General features: G+C 40.5%; 2 pseudogenes; both read right to left on the bottom strand.

The window, feature by feature from the left end:
- Positions 1-5414: 5414 nt before the first annotated feature.
- LOC112067405 (ornithine aminotransferase, mitochondrial-like) lies at positions 5415-6426 on the bottom strand (annotated as a pseudogene).
- A 348-nt stretch (positions 6427-6774) lies between these two features.
- LOC102989248 (ornithine aminotransferase, mitochondrial-like) lies at positions 6775-8078 on the bottom strand (annotated as a pseudogene).
- Between the last annotated feature and the right edge of the window lie 8577 nt (positions 8079-16655).

The following is a 16655-nucleotide window of genomic DNA, read 5'->3' on the forward strand; positions in this document are numbered from 1 at the left end:
AAAAGAATGAGAAAAATTATGTGAAAAATTATATATATATATATATATATATAAAACTGAATCACTGTACTGCACACCCGAAACTAACACGACATTGTAAATCATCTACACTTCAATAAGAAACTGCAAGAAAAATGTAAATCGAAAAAAAATGAATATCTTCTCCAGCTCCGTATGAGTGGCTAAAAGGAGCGGCAGTGCCCGTGCACATGGCTGACACTCTAAGTCTACACACTCCCATGTAGAGATGTGGTCTCGTGTACTTGTGTCCACAGAGGAACACCGGGCTCCCAGGGGAGTAGCTGCTCTGATATCATGGTCAAAGGAGAATCCAAAATGAACAAAAACCGTCTTATTGCTGCTAGAAAGCAGGGGATGTTTTCAAGGATGTCGGGGGTAGTGCTAAAGAATCTAGGGACAATATAAGGAAACCCCTTTTGGTCAAGTTGTGATAATTTGATCAGAATTAATGGAAATGAGTGGTTTTTTTTTTTAAAGTCCTAGAAAATTCCAGAAAAGTTAATACAAAGGGCACAGTAACTTTAACAGAAAAGAAAGAAAAATGTGATGGTATATGTTTATTTTATTGATTTTAACAAGGAGAGGACTATTTCTGCATGGGCATATACGTTTTGTTATTAAATTTATATTTAGCAAGTATAGACATGCACTTTCTTTCTTGGGAGACGTTGGTAGCCAGTAAGACTTTCTGGTGCTGGGGAGTACACTGAACAGCCAGGTAGAGGGGTTTCCTACATATCACAAGGAGCGTGTCACAAAACAACCAGGTAGAAAAGAATAAACATTGAGGGTACTAAGATAATGAATTAACTAGCTGGTAAGACATGAAAGAATCAAGAAGAAGGCAAACCCTATGGCTTGCATTCGAGGAGATGAAAACTCAGTGGTACCTCTGTTATGATATAACAAAGCATAGGTGAGGTTCTCATAACACCAGATCTTAAAGGACTAGATCTATCTACTCCGCATGACAAGAGCTGTGACAGGACGGGCTGCACCAGCCATGCAAGAGTTAAAAAAATACATAACGGAGTGAGATGGCAGGTTTCAAAAACCTAGGTGAAAGCATGAATTGAAAGATCTTAGTGTCTGAAAAAAATGAAGGGTAAAAAGCCAAACAAACAAACAGCTCAGACAAATGACTACCAGTTCACATGTAACTTATTTTGAGAAAAGCAACTAGATTCTTCACTCCCGCCAAAATTCAACTGCTTGGTCACCGAAATCCTAGAACCTCAACTAATCTGAGACATTAATTGTGAGAGGGAAGAAGCAGGTTAAGTATAACAAAAGAAGGTATATAAACAATAATGAGAAAAAATTGAAGACATACAGACAAAAAAATAAACCCTGGGTTTTAATTTTTACAAAATACCTGTAAGCGCATTATTCTCATTGTAATTGTACACATTTTGTTGTTTATGGAGTTATTTAAATATTTGATTGGAGTTAGCTAATATTTAAAAATATTCAGGACTTCCCTGGTGGCGCAATTGTTGAGAATCCGCCTGCCAATGCAGGGAACGCAGGTTCGAGCTCTGGTGCGGGGAGATCCCACATGCCACGGAGCAACTAAGCCCGTGCGCCACAACTACTGAGCCCGCGTGCCACAACTACTGAAGCCCGTGCGCCTAGAGCCCGTGCTCCGCAACAAGAGAAGCCACCGCAATGAGAAGCCCGCACACCGCAACGAAGAGTAGCCATAGTTCGCCGCAACTAGAGAAACCCCGAGAGCAGCAATGAAGACCCAACACAGCCAATAAATAAATAAATAAATAAATTTAAAAAAATTCAAAAGAATTAGTCATAGTAAATTTACAATCATTGTTTAAATCATTTAAGCAATTTTAATTCAGCCTTTAATCAGTGTTTAACTGTTCAAGAAATTTTAATTTTCATAGTTTTGGTAATTAGTTGTAAGTTTAATGTGTTGAACATTAAATAAAATAAAAATGATGACGGGGCTTCCCTGGTGGCGCAGTGGTTGAGGGTCCGCCTGCCGATGCGGGGGACGCGGGTTCGTGCCCCGGTCCGGGAAGATCCCACGTGCCGCGGAGCGGCTGAGCCCGTGAGCCGTGGCCGCTGAGCCTGCGCGTCCGGAGCCCGTGCTCCGCAACGGGAGAGGCCACGGCGGTGAGAGGCCCGTGTACCGCAAAAAAAAAAAAAAAAAAAAAAAAAATGATGACGGTGTTCCTTTCTGAGCACAGAAAAATCCTTCTAGATATTAACTAATTTAATCATTACGTTAATAAAATCAGTACTTTAGATCACTGATTTAATTGCAACACCAGGGAACAGGAACTATGCTTGTTTGAAGTGGGGCTGGCTCTCATCAGTGGCTGGCGGGGCAGCCCCTGCAACGCCTCAGATCTGGGGTGGAACCAGGCGGTGGCCTCACGGGCAGAGATGCTCTGCCCACTGGTGGTCCAGGTGGGTGAGAAACGGTATAGGGGGCAGCTTCCTTTCTTGGAGAAAGATAATTTCTCACTCTTCCTGAAGCTGTGCAACAGAGAGGGGAGGCTGGCTGCCCTTCCACATGTTCATTTATCTCCGGCCTGGGGTGGGAGGCGCGGGTCAGCGCTCAGTGAGGGCTGCAGGGAGGGTCTGCAGATGGGACCTCACAGCGCCTCCCTGAAGCTGCCCTTCATTCTGCAGGAGTGGCTTCTCAGTTCACATTCTAAGTTCAATGCTTGATCTGTCACGCCACAGGCACAGCATCATTGCTCGCTTTTCTGCCTTGGATTGCAGAGATTTTTCAACAATTTGAATCGCGTAGCAAGGAAATGCCTCCTGTTTCTTCTCTATTTCAATAACCTTATTTTCTTGGGAAAACCTTTAACTTTTCTTTCCTGAGCCCTCTGAGAAAGCAGGCAAATGACTTTTCTTGTTCCTCATCTCCTCAGCCCCCAAGTTTGCCCCTTAGAACTAGTCTTGGAGGTTTAATAGTTATTTTCCAATAAAAGGGCTGTGTGGGCAAATAATATTGGAAACTATGAGATGAAACAGGATTACAAATATTTTCTTTACCATAAGACTTTGTTTGGCCAAGGAGCCATTTGGGGGGTGACTCCCTGCGAGCCCAGGGCTCTGCAGTCTATATTTTGGGAACTGTGGCGCCTTTCGGTGTCTTTCCTACTCCTAGTGCTGGGAGGTCTGGTTGAGGAGGAAGAGGAGATCAGTAAACAAATAAACAAACAAAATTAAAAGTAAACAAGAGCCGTCATTCGTGTGATGGTGAACATATAGTCAAAACAAAGCCAGACAAAATGAAACAACCTCCTCTCCTTTCCATTAAACAAGCAAATAAATGGAAACAACAGCATGGACCAAAGCAATAGAGGGACCTGTCTTCACAGGTGTATTTCTGCTGATGGACCACGTGCAGGCACCAGCGCTGGACCTCCAGGATGGCAGGGTCCTGCCCGTCCAGCTAAACTAACTGTGCTGTGAAGGGTTGTGTTGAGGCTGGGACATTCGACAGTGTAAACGTCTAATACGGTGCCTGTTACATGGGAAGGGTCCAACAAACAGTAACATTCTTTGATGTTAATATAACCGTAATCCAGAATGTTCCTTTTTGATGCAATAAAAATGGAAAAAAATGAATTTTCTCAGATTTTCACACTGTAGGGAACAATCAGTGTCTCTAAATCTAATTTACTGGAATTAAAGTAATAAAGTTGCTGAACTCCCTCAGATCTCCAGGTAACTCCCAATCCTAGATGTTTATTGCGATTCGATTAAAGAAAAACACTTGGTAAAGTTAGGATACGCCCAGCAGAGACTGTCCACTCAAAGGGCTGCAGAAATGGCCGACTTCGGGGGATAATTTACGTACCAGTGTGGGCCTCCCTGGCTCAACCCTCAGACCACTAAGGACTCATTGATCTCTCAGAGTTGTACTGGCAAGATGGGGGCTCGGAAAGACTCAAGCATACACCTGGAATAACAGTGCATTTATAGTGAAAACCGTAACTGCCAAGTGGACAAGATGACTAGATTCTTGCTTTTTGCGGCTGAGGCAGGCTTCCTTGGAAGTAAACATGATAGGAGACTAAATCATATTCTGAAGTTGGTTTGATGAGCGGAGAATCATAAAAGGGACGTGCCTTATAATGACCACAGGGTTTGGTTCCTGCCGTGAACAAGATGCTTTGCAAACAGTATCTCACAACCTCATTACTACCACCCAGACCCTGCCACCATCATGTCTTAAATTGTTCCAGCTGACCCTACGGCGGCCTACGGTGACCTCCCTTTGACTTTATCTCCTTTTACTTTCCTTTGTGTTCACTTAACTCCTGCCAACCTGGCCTCCTTGAAATTCCTCAGATGTGCCAAGAATGCTCCTATCTTTGGACAGTTGCTCTGCATGGAATGTTTCCCCCAGATATCCACTGGCAAACTCCCTTACCACCTTCCGTTCACCACTCAAATACCACTTCTCCATGAGGACTCCTCGACCGTTCAAATTCAAATCACACCATACCCTTCCTCCAGGGCCCTCCCGATTCCTCATACCTTGTTTTAGGTTTTCCTTTTTATTTGGTTTCTAACATACTATACGATTTACTTATTTATTATGTTTAATGCTTATAGTCTATGATATTGGGCAGGGATCTTTTTTTTTTAAGATTTTTTTTTTGATGTGGACCTTTTTTTTTTTTAAAGTCTTTATTGAATTTGTTATAATACTGCTTCTGGTTTTTTTTTTTTTACTATGCATAAGAAGGACACTTTAATAAAAATGGTAAATACTAGTATACACATGGGAAAAAAGCAGTTATTTTGAAAGTGGAAAAGGTAGTAATAAAAGAGACTTTTTAAAATTTGTTTTTCTAGAAAACACATGAAATAAAGCAGGTAAGAACATTCTCAGAGGACTTTAAAATGTGAGGTAATTGATAACACTGCAGTAATCACACACTGGTCCCAGCACAGACATTTTAAATATGAGCTTTATTTTAAATTTAAAGAAACACTGAAAATGAACACTTTTTACAAATTATACCGAACACTTAAAACATAATCTAGGAATGTTAAACAATAATTCTTCATTCAAAGTAATGACATTCATAGAATACATCTTGCTGCTAGCCAATATGGAGTTTAGTTAAATCTAGTGTTTTATATAAGCTTAACCATTAATCCTTCCTAAAATTCAATGATTATGATTCAGCTTTATGAGGTTAAGCTAATCTTCTATGCAATACTCTCATAGAACTTTTTCAAATACAAACAATTTATACCAGCAAGGAAATTATTAAAACATATATAAATTGTGCTGAGGGGCTTGATTAAAAGGCTGTCTATATAGAGAGATGCTTCTCACCTTAGAAAGCACACACACACACACACACACACACACACACACACACACATGAATATAAGACGCCAGGACATTCTTTTAGTTATGTTACACAGCACACTGCACGTTTATAAGTGTCATTCTATTATGTATGAACTGAAAACATATATTTTTTAAAAAGCCCTTGCCACGAGGGAGTGGAATATGCCTGCATTAAGCACAGAAATGCAGAGCTTTTTACAGGATGTCAACTGACTGTCTCCAGCTGGCTACCAGGCGCCACTGAAAACTGTCACCACCCTCAGAAAGGCAAGATGTTCTTGGTAATGATGTCCACAGCCTCCAGAATCTCCTCCTCCTCGATCACAAGCGGAGGTGCAAACCTGATGATATCACCATGGGTTGGCTTGGCCAGAAGTCCATTATCTCGAAGTCACAGACATACCTTCCAGGCATCACAGTAAGGGCTGTGATGGACACTCGGCAGCCTAGTGGATTGCCACCGTACATAGAACCATGTTCCCCTGGTTTAATGGGCAACATTATTTCATCATTATACAACACTGTGGATACAGGGTATACCAGAAAGTGCCTTTCCTAGAAGAACTGTATCAGGTCTGACATTTTCGTGATCAATAGCCAGCCATCTACCAGTTCTGGCCAATCCTGTCTGTATTTCATCAGCAATAAACAGAACCTGGTGCTGGGTTTAGAGCTCTTGCATGCCCACAAGGTAGCCTGGATCCAGAACAACAACGCCTGCTTCACCCTGAGTTGGTTCCACCATGAACACCACAACATTTGGATCCTGAAGTGCACGCTCAAGAACAGGCAGATCATTATATGGAGTGATTTCAAAACCTGACATAAATGGTCCAAAACCATTGTAACTGGTTGGGTGTGTGGAACTGGAGATTGCAGCCAATGTTCTACCCCAAAAGTTTCTGGCTGCAAAAAACAATCGTTGCTTTGTATTTTGGGATACGCTTCACAGTAGTATATCCCCATCTCCAAGCAAGTTTGCAAGCACTCTCTCCAGCGTCCACTCCTGTAATCATAGGAAGACCTTCGTGGTAGTTGAAAAGTTTAGTAACATACTCTTTTTTTTTTTTTTTTTTTTTTTTTTGGGCTGCGTTGGGTCTTCGTTGCTGGGCACACACAGACACACACACACACAGACACACACACACACACACACAAACACACACACACACACAAACACTTAATCGAATATAAGATGCCAGGACATTCTCTTAGTTGTGTTACACAGCAAACTGCACGTTTATAAATGTCATTCTATTATGTATGAACTGAAAAACATGTATTTTTTAAAAAGCGCTTGACATGGGGGAAGTGGAATATGCCTGCATTAAGTGCAGAAACGCAGAGCTTTATGAACTGCCTGTCTCCAGCTGGCTCCCAGGCGCCCCTGAAAACTGTCACCCTCAGAAAGACAAGATGGTCTTGTTAATGATTTCCATGGCCTCCAGAATCTCATCCTCTTCGATCACAAGCAGAGGTGCAAACCTGATGATATCACTGTGGGTTGACTTGGCCAGAAGTCCATTATCTTGAAGTCCCAGACACACCTTCCAAGCATCATCATCTTTGGTTTCTCTGATAACAATAGCATTTAATAATCCTTGTCCTCTTACAGCCATTACAGTATCAGAAGGTAGGTTCATGAGTTCATTTCTCAAGATGATACTCATATTCTCTGCATTTTCAGCAAGGTTTTCTTCTTCCAAAACCTCCAGGGTCGCGATGGCCACTCGGCAGCCGAGTGGATTACCACCCTACGTTGAACCCTGTTCCCCTGGTTTAATGGTCAGCATTATTTCATCATCACACAGCACTGCGGATACAGGGTATAAACCACCAGAAAGTGCCTTTCCTAGAAGGACCATATCAGGTCTGACATTTTTGTGATCAATAGCCAGTCATCTACCAGTTCTGGCCAATCCTGTCTGTATTTCATCAGCAATAAACAGAACCTGGTGCTGGGTGCAGAGCCTCACATGCCCACAAGGTAGCCTGGATCCGGAACAACAATGCCTGAATTGGTTCCACCATGAACGCGGCAACGTTTGGGTCCTGAAGTGCATGCTCAAGAGCAGGCAGATCATTATATGGAATGATTTCGAAACCTGGCATAAACGGTCCAAAACCATCATAACTGGTTGGGTCTGTGGAACTGGAGACAGCAGACAATGTTCTACCCCAAAAGTTTCCAGCTGCAAGAACCTTCTTTGCTTTGTATTTTGGGATCCCCTTCACGGTATATCCCCATCTACAAGCAAGTTTGCAAACAGTCTCTCCAGCCTCCACTCCTGTATTCATAGGAAGAACTTTGTGGTAGTTGAAAAGTTTAATAACATACTCTTCAAATCCACCGAGCACGTTATCGTAGAAGGCCCTGGATGTTAAGGTCAATTTGTCCACCTGACTTTTCAAAGCATTCACAGTCTTTGGATGACAATGCCCTTGGTTGAAAGCACTGTAGGCACTCAGAAAGTCAAAATGTTTTCTGCCTTCTACATCCCATACGTAAATACCTTTTCCTCTCTCCAGGGCTATAGGTAAAGGACGGTAGCTGTGGACACCATATTTAGATTCCCATTCAAAAATGTAATCAGAGGATGGAGGGCCTTGGCTGTTTTTTAGTTGCAACAGATGTAGCAGAAGCCACTGGAGAATGAACTCCACTAAGGACAGCAACAGTCTGCAAATGTGCTAGTTTGGAAAACATGATGTCCTTCAAGTAGGAATGTCACCAACGAGCTAACCCTTCTTCCCACAGTTCAGATTAGAATACAGATTTTTAACCCGAGATCCAGGGACTGTCTTCAGAGGGTCCAATAACTCCTGGTGGCACCTTGGAAGCCAGCCCAGGACACGCAGAGTCAACTGAGCAGCTGCCTGCTTCTGTTTTATGTTTTGGTTTTTTGGCCGTGAGGCACGACCAGGGATTGAACCCGCACCCCCTGCATTGGAAGGCAAAGTCTTAACCATTGGACTGCCAGGGAAGTCCCTCGGGCAGGGACTTTTGTTTTTTTTGTGGACGCATCCTAACTGTCCAGAAAAAGTAGTGGGCACGCAGGAAGTATCTGTAGGATGAATGGTTTATCTGACTGGAGCCCATGCTCCTTCCATTGTATGAGTAGCATCTCAACAACTGCGTATCTGTTCAAGGACACCCCTTACTCAGAGACTCCTTAGATGAATAATGGTAATGTTCTCCTTTCTCCTTTTGCTTCCACAGCTGATCAGTTCCCTTCCGACAGATTCTTTCTTTATATTGAGAAGACTCAATATCTAACAGACAATCCTGGCAGACCTGGAGCTAGTATCTTTACTGTGATTCTGTATGACTCTGTTTTCTGTTGAGAGCGATCTTAGGTCCCAGTTTTTGAGAAGGGGGTACATTTCATGGCACCCTATAAACTACCAATATCTTAGTGCCCATAGACCCTTGAAATGTACCAAATTTTCAGTATCATATTCAAACTAAAGTTTCCTGACACCTAGAAGTAGAGCCCCAATTACATGAGCCAAACAAATATCCTCTCTTTCTCTCTTTGTTCCCAACAAGCTGGTTTGATTTGAATTTTATTTCTCTTGCAGCTAAAAGAGTCCTGACTAATAAAACAACTTTCCACAAGAGAATCACCCCTATATTCTGCATTTTAATTACAACTAGAATTGATGCATAAAATGATGACATGATGCTCGGGAATAATAAGGGAAAAGCAATTCCATTTAGGTTTCTTTTCCCCCTTTCCTTCCCTTCCTCCGTCTCCTCTACTCCTGTCTTTAGTTCAAAAGAATTTAAACTGGCCGCATCCACTACATAGAAAGGCAGAAAAATGGACATTATGAGATGTTCGGTGTCAATGGTTATAACAACACATTTTCTGGTATTCCTCAGTTATAAAGAAAATGAAAGAAAGCAGTATTCCTGTCTCCCAAATGCCCTGCTACCTAGCTAACGGATTTTACTAGCAAATGGGAAGTCATTCCAAAAGACGTCTTTTAATGAAATAATGCCATTTGCAGCAACATGGATGGACCTAGAGATGATCATACTAAGTGAAGTAAGTCACACAGAGAAAGACAAAAATCATATGATGTCAGTTATATGTTGAATCTAAAAAAATAATATGAATGAACTTACTTACAAAACAGAAACAGACTCACTGACATAGAAAACAAACTCATGGTTACTAAAGGGGAAGCGTGGGGAGAGATAAATCAGGAGTTTGGGATTAACAGATACACACTACTGTATATAAAATAGATAAGCAACAAGGAGCTACTGTATAGCACAGGGAACTATATTCAATATCTTGAAATAACCTATAATGGAAAAGAATCTGAAAAAATAAAAAAAAATTTTTTTTAAAGATCTCATTTTGCTGCTTTGCCTCTTGCTACTTGTGTTACCTGATCAAATTGCTTAACCTTTCAGAGACTTATTTTTCTGGTCTGGAAGTGAGAATTATGATATCAATCTGGAATAAGGGGAAGCGTGGGGAGAGATAAATCAGGAGTTTGGGATTAACAGATACACACTACTGTATATAAAATAGATAAGCAACAAGGAGCTACTGTATAGCACAGGGAACTATATTCAATATCTTGAAATAACCTATAATGGAAAAGAATCTGAAAAAATAAAAAAAAATTTTTTTTAAAGATCTCATTTTGCTGCTTTGCCTCTTGCTACTTGTGTTACCTGATCAAATTGCTTAACCTTTCAGAGACTTATTTTTCTGATCTGGAAGTGAGAATGATGATATCAATCTGGAATGGAATCATCCCAGAGAGTCATAACGTACTAGGAAAATGTATGTGAACTGCCTGGTCCAGAGCAGACACTCAATAAATGGTACCTATTTTTATATTATCACTATCACTTTACCTCAGCCTAGTATTTTTAGAATCAAGAAGGAGAAGGATGTAAAAAGGTGTCCTGATTCAGTCTTTAAGAATAGCTAAGGAAAATAGGACATTGCTAAGTAAGCAAGAAATGTGTGTGTCTGTTTCATGCCTACATTAGCAATAATGTGAAATAGCTGCAAAATTAAGTTTCTTTTATGGTAGCCTTCATGTGTTCTAGTCTTGTATCAATGATTTCCTTGCTCCTGTTTTAAAGAGTCTGTCTGAATGATCAAACCAGTGAGGTGTATCAGCAGAAGTGAAGAGTCCTGAGGGAGAGAATGTTCTTGACTCCCATGCAGATTCAGCAGCCTTTTCTGTCACAGAGCAAACCAAGCTTTACTTGACTGGTTGCAGGTTTGACTGAAGATTCTGGCCCTGAAGTTGAAGTTAGGTTTTTACCAACAATGATAATGACATCTACTTCTGTTACACCAATGCCATTAAATATATATATATATATATATATATATATATACACACACACATATAAATATATGTGTATATATATACATATATGTATTCTCAATGGCCTAAAACTCTTAAGTATGCAAAGTATGCAGCCGGGAAGGGTGGGAAGATGCTGCAGGAAGATTAAGAAAAAAACAGGACATGACTCTTTTATCAGCTTTTCTTAGGCAAAGCACTTTTGGGGTATTTTTTTCCTTCCAGGGACTGATTAAATGTTCATGCCCATGGCAATGGAGATCCTTAAAATAACCAAATATTGTAAAGTACAGTGTTTCTGATAACCATACAGCATGGTCTTGAGTTAATTTTTTATTTTTCTCATAATAGGTATCAGTACAAAAATAATGTCTTACATCAGCACGATGCTGAAGGCTTAAAAAAAGATGCTTTCATGTGCATTATCTCATCTTTACTATCCTAACAAAATAGTAATGGAGGTAGAGTCTGCACCCATGTCCCAGTCTGTTTTACAGTTGTACAGTTTGAGGCTTAATGTGCTTAAGTATTTTGTCAAAGACGAGTAAGTGGCTCATCTGGGAGATTTGGAGACCTAAGTGCAGTGTCTTTTTGGCTATACCAGATACCAAAATTATTTTTTTCTTGGATGCTCATTTATTTTCTTGTTTGTTTTAAAACATCAGACTTGAATATCTTCATTGTGCTAAGAAAGTCTTATATCTTCGGTGAATGCAGAACTCCTTTGTTTCCGTTCAAGTGAAGGAGAAAATCAATTTACTTTCCTACCAAATCTGGCTCCTACAAGATGAGGATTTGCCTCATCATCTTTTTATGAGAAGAGAGTGGTACCTGGGAAGTATCAATAGCTGGCTTATCCACACTCACTCCATCCCCGTACCACTAAAGCTCTCATTTAAATGATGCATAGTGGGGAGAGGGCCTGTGCAGAAAATCCAGCATGTTCTTGGGGCATGTGTTGCAGAGCAGCTGTCAGTCAGGAAATCTTAGGAAAGTTTTCCAGTCCTAAATTATTGAAGACTGATGAAGTGCCACATATGCATTCTTTCTTTACCTGTCTTCTCTTCTTTTCTCTCCTAGTTGGGTAGTGATAAGCACGGGATGATAAGACACTGTGCTGAACTAAATTGTCTAGAAAACATGGTCTGGACGAAGGATGCGAGGTTGAACACAGGGGTGCTAACATTTGTCTACTTTTTTAAATTTATTTTTAAATTAAAGTATAGTTGATTTATGATGTTGTGTTAATCTCTGCTGTACAGCAAAGCGACTCAGTTTTATATATATATATACATATAAAGAATAGGAGTGCTAGTATGCTTCTTAACCCGGGTTCTGCACATGATACATCCCCCTCCAAAAGCACCCTGTCTCATCCTTTTTTTCCCTCATTCCTTTTTCCAGTAAAGAGCCTTCCATTTTGTTTGATATCCATCTAATTTAAAGTATAGTTGATTTATGATGTTGTGTTAATCTCTGCTGTACAGCAAAGCGACTCAGTTATATATATATATATATACATATATATATACATATATATATACACACACACACTTTTTCATATTCTTTTCCATTATGGTTTATCACAGGATATTGAATAGCATTCCCTCCCTGTGCTCTACAGCAGGACCTTGTTTTTGATGCAAACTATTACATAAAGAATAGGAGTGCTAGTATGCTTCTTAACCCGGGTTCTGCACATGATACATCCCCCTCCAAAAGCACCCTGTCTCATCCTTTTTTTCCCCCATTCCTTTTTCCAGTAAAGAGCCTTCCATTTTGTTTGATATCCGTCTAATTTCTCTCTCTCCAGCCACAGAATCTCATTAACTGTTGCCCAACAGTAAAGTCAGCCTTTTATTCCCAGACAGATGGTCCACGGAGCCTACAGACTCACCTGGAGCAGGTGATGGGCATTCCGCTCTATCTAAGCTCACCTGAGTGTGTTGGCTCCAGCCCTTACTGTTCATGAAGAAATCACAAGTCCTGAAAAGGAAGTGAAAACACAAGTGAAGTGTGAGACTCAGTGAGATGATCTAATGTGTGTATAAATGACATTTCAAAAAGGGGGGAGAGAGAGAGGATGAGGTGGAAGGAATATCTATGGACATAGCAACGGTAACTTCTCCAAAAGAAGCGCTACTAGATCCAGGCAAATTCACTCCATAGTAAAATGGCTAAAAATCAGAGAGAGGGCTAAGGAAAAGAAAAGATCAGGGAAGCACTAAACAGACCCTCTCTCTATCAAGGAATAAGGAACATTCCCTGTTCTCAGAGTTGTGGATCTGGAGAGCATGTGCCTGGCAGGATTGCATCATCGTTATGGGCCAGCGAAGCTATGTGTCTCTGTTCCTTTCTTTTTTGGGAATGCGGGTGTCTAGTGTGTGTATAAATGACATTTCAAAAAGGGGGGAGAGAGAGAGGATGAGGTGGAAGGAATATCTATGGACATAGCAACGGTAACTTCTCCAAAAGAAGCGCTACTAGATCCAGGCAAATTCACTCCATAGTAAAATGGCTAAAAATCAGAGAGAGGGCTAAGGAAAAGAAAAGATCAGGGAAGCACTAAACAGACCCTCTCTCTATCAAGGAATAAGGAACATTCCCTGTTCTTAGAGTTGTGGGTCTGGAGAGCATGTGCCTGGCAGGATTGCATCATCGTTATGGACCAGCGAAGCTATGTGTCTCTGTTCCTTTCTTTTTGGAATGCGGGTGTCTAGTCGAAGTTACCTTTTCCTTATCTTACCAATATATGTTGGGTGCATGGGGCAAAACTAAAGTAACTATTTAATTCACAGATCCATTTTTAGGAGGAGCCACTCCCAAAGAGCTGCAGTTGAGAAACTCACTTCTGAAGCCTCATTTGCATCAGGGTCTGGTGCAGATTACTAGATCCATATTACTAGATCTTTATTAGATTTAATTACTACTAGATCCTGGACTTTGAGCTTTGTGCAGTGATTAGGTGAGGTTTTGGGGTTCTTGGGAAATATGTGCACATGGAGCCAAAAGGAGTAGGATATTTTTACAGCAATGGCCTCCAATGAATCAAGTCTCCCAGGGTCCAGACACTTATAAATTCCCCTTCCCATTGGCTGTACGACTTCTGGCCAGTGGGACGTCAGCACACATGGTGCCTGGGATGGAGGGTGGTAATCACGTGGTAATCATGATTACCATAATTACCACACATGGTAATCATGGCCCAGAAGCCCCACCTCTCACGGTTGAGGCATCCAGGCTCCCACAGCTGAAGGCCTCCCCCAGGTAAGGTCAGACCAGACAGCAGAAAAGACGACTGGTCTGCCCACAGGATCTTAAGGAGAAATAAACAGCTGTGGTTTAAGTCATTGCATTTTAGCAATATATAACATTAAGATAATCAGCAATATATGACTGAAATAATATGCTATATTCAATTTTAAAAGTTTAATAAAAAATGCTCGTAAGGGCAGGAATTGTCATAGCTTAGGCACGATATTTTTTCCCAACTATATGATGTAAGCAAAAGGTATCACAAATCTACATTTATGAATGAAATTTGATAGTTGTACAAAACTCCCGTGAACTATGTCAGGTCTGTAGATTTCAGAGATTGTTTTTTGATGGTTAGGAACCCTACCTACTCTAAGAGATCCGAGTTATCACTTAAAAGGGAGCAAGAGAATATCCTAAAAGATGCTTTATTGTTACCTCAATTGTTTAGATCCTCTCTGTCCCTGGAAATAGTCACTATTTATGATTTCCCATCGGGGGAGGGGGGAATGGTTAGATTCAGGAACTTTTCCTATAAAATGTATAGGTGGTTTCTCTTTATTAAATTATAACATCGCATTTTTTAAGAACAAAAATATTATGCTACCAAACTATAAGAGGATGCAGATCCAAGGAAAATTATGGTCAAGGAAGCAGTTAAGGTCACTTTAAGACTGTCTGCAGCTTTTTTTCCAAGTTAATCTTAGGCGTTTTCTTTTCCAAAAAAAAAAAAAAAAAGAGTAGACTACAGGTCGAATTGTTTAACTTAGGCTCCTTGGATTTTAGTGCTTTCACAGAGTTAGTATAGTTAGTAAGTATAGTAGTAGTAATTACTATATGGTAGTAGTGTTAGCATAGTTAGTAAGAACAGTCTTGAGACAAATGTAAGTCCAATCTTAAAATGATATATAGAGCCAAATCCTATTTTTTCTCCTTTTTATCATGCTTTGAATCAATGCATATAACCCAAGTGAATTCAATGCATATACTACTGTTCTAATCAACAGAAAGGTAAAAATTTCTGTTTATTAAAATGTATGTTCATTGTCTCTAAGAGAGAATTATCTTAAAAAATGATTGGGCTGAGAAAAACTTCTGGATTCAGCTCTGACCTGTAAACAGCTTGGAAGTCATTGTTTCCAACCTTAAACAAGAAGCTTGAACAACTGAACATAAATGCCTTTCTTGGCCGCATCAGAGAATTGAGGTGGCAGGCAAGAAATATATTATAAACATGAAGACTCAGGTAAGCTAAAAGCAAAGAAAGAGAGGAAGGTAAACCAAGCTGATATTAATCAAAAGAAAGAGGGAAGAGCTATATTATATCATACAAAGTAGATTTCAGAACAAGGAAGAGTATTAGTGATAAAGAAGAGCTTTACATAATGATACATGAGTCCATCCTCTAAGAAGACAACCATCCTAAACTTTTATGATCCTAACAACAGACCGTCAAAAGGTTTCGATACATGAAGCAAAAACTAACAGAACTGAAAGAAGAGACAGGTTCACTGCTGGAGCTGGTAAACATCTCTCGAAGTGTTTACAAACTAATAAATTAGCTGCCCCTTGGGAGGGAAACTGTGTAGAGGTAGGAGGGGGGCTTACCTTTGATTTTATGGCATTTTTTACCTTTTCAGTTCTGTACCATGTGAATCTATTGTGTATTCAAAAATGAATACATTAAAAGAAGGAAAAATCCTTTGGAATTAGCCTTGGATGCAAATACCAGCTCTGCCACGTAGTAGGGGCCTCAGTTTTCTCATCTGTGAGATATGGACCGCAGTGCACACACTTCCTTGCAGTTCCATAGCGGCTGTGAGGCTAGAACGAGACATATGTCCGGTTGTGACGACAGTGCCAGGTACTTGGTAAGCCTTAATGGTCACTTTTTGTGTCTTAGGTGTAATTCATTGAAAACTTGTCTGTGATTGTTGAGCTGCAAAGGTCTGGGTAAGACCTCTAGTACTATTTCTGTAGTGCCCTGGGTTCTTGAATTTCTACGGCATATGGTGATTCCTTATCTTTGTGCTACTTAAGTTTGATGATTCGTATTCATGGTGCTCAGGAATTTACTCCTATGTTACCACTGACATCACTGCATTAGGCAGCTAGAACACAAATCATTTGGAGTCATCTTAATTCTTGATGGGCTTCACCGGCCCAGTTCACTGAGCCCCTGTGGCCTCTGGCACCTACCTGGCACAGCTCTTCGAGGTGTATACCAGAATACCCTTCCTTGGGTTCTGCTGCTTGCTCAAGCTTTGCAGGGCAACGTTTAGAACAAATATCTGGAGAAAACCATAATTCCCAAAGACACATGCACCCCAATATTCACTGCAGCACTGTTTACAATAGCCAGTGTAAATAAAGAAGCTGTGGCACATATATACAATGGAATATTACTCAGCCATAAGAAGGAATGAAATTGTGCCATTTGCAGGGACGTGGATGGAAATAGAGACTGTCATACAGAGTGAAGTAAGTCAAAAAGAGAAAAACAAATATCATATATTAATGCATATATGTGGAATCTAGAAAAATCGTGCAGATGAACCCATTTACAAAGCTGACATAGACATAGACATAGAGTACAAATGTATGGACACCCAGTGGGGGAAAGGGGAGTGGGTTAAATTGGGAGATTGGGATTGACACGTATACACTACTATGTGTAACATAGATA

The sequence above is a fragment of the Physeter macrocephalus genome, chromosome 10 (genome assembly GCF_002837175.3).
Source record: "Physeter macrocephalus isolate SW-GA chromosome 10, ASM283717v5, whole genome shotgun sequence".
NCBI lineage: Eukaryota > Metazoa > Chordata > Mammalia > Artiodactyla > Physeteridae > Physeter > Physeter macrocephalus.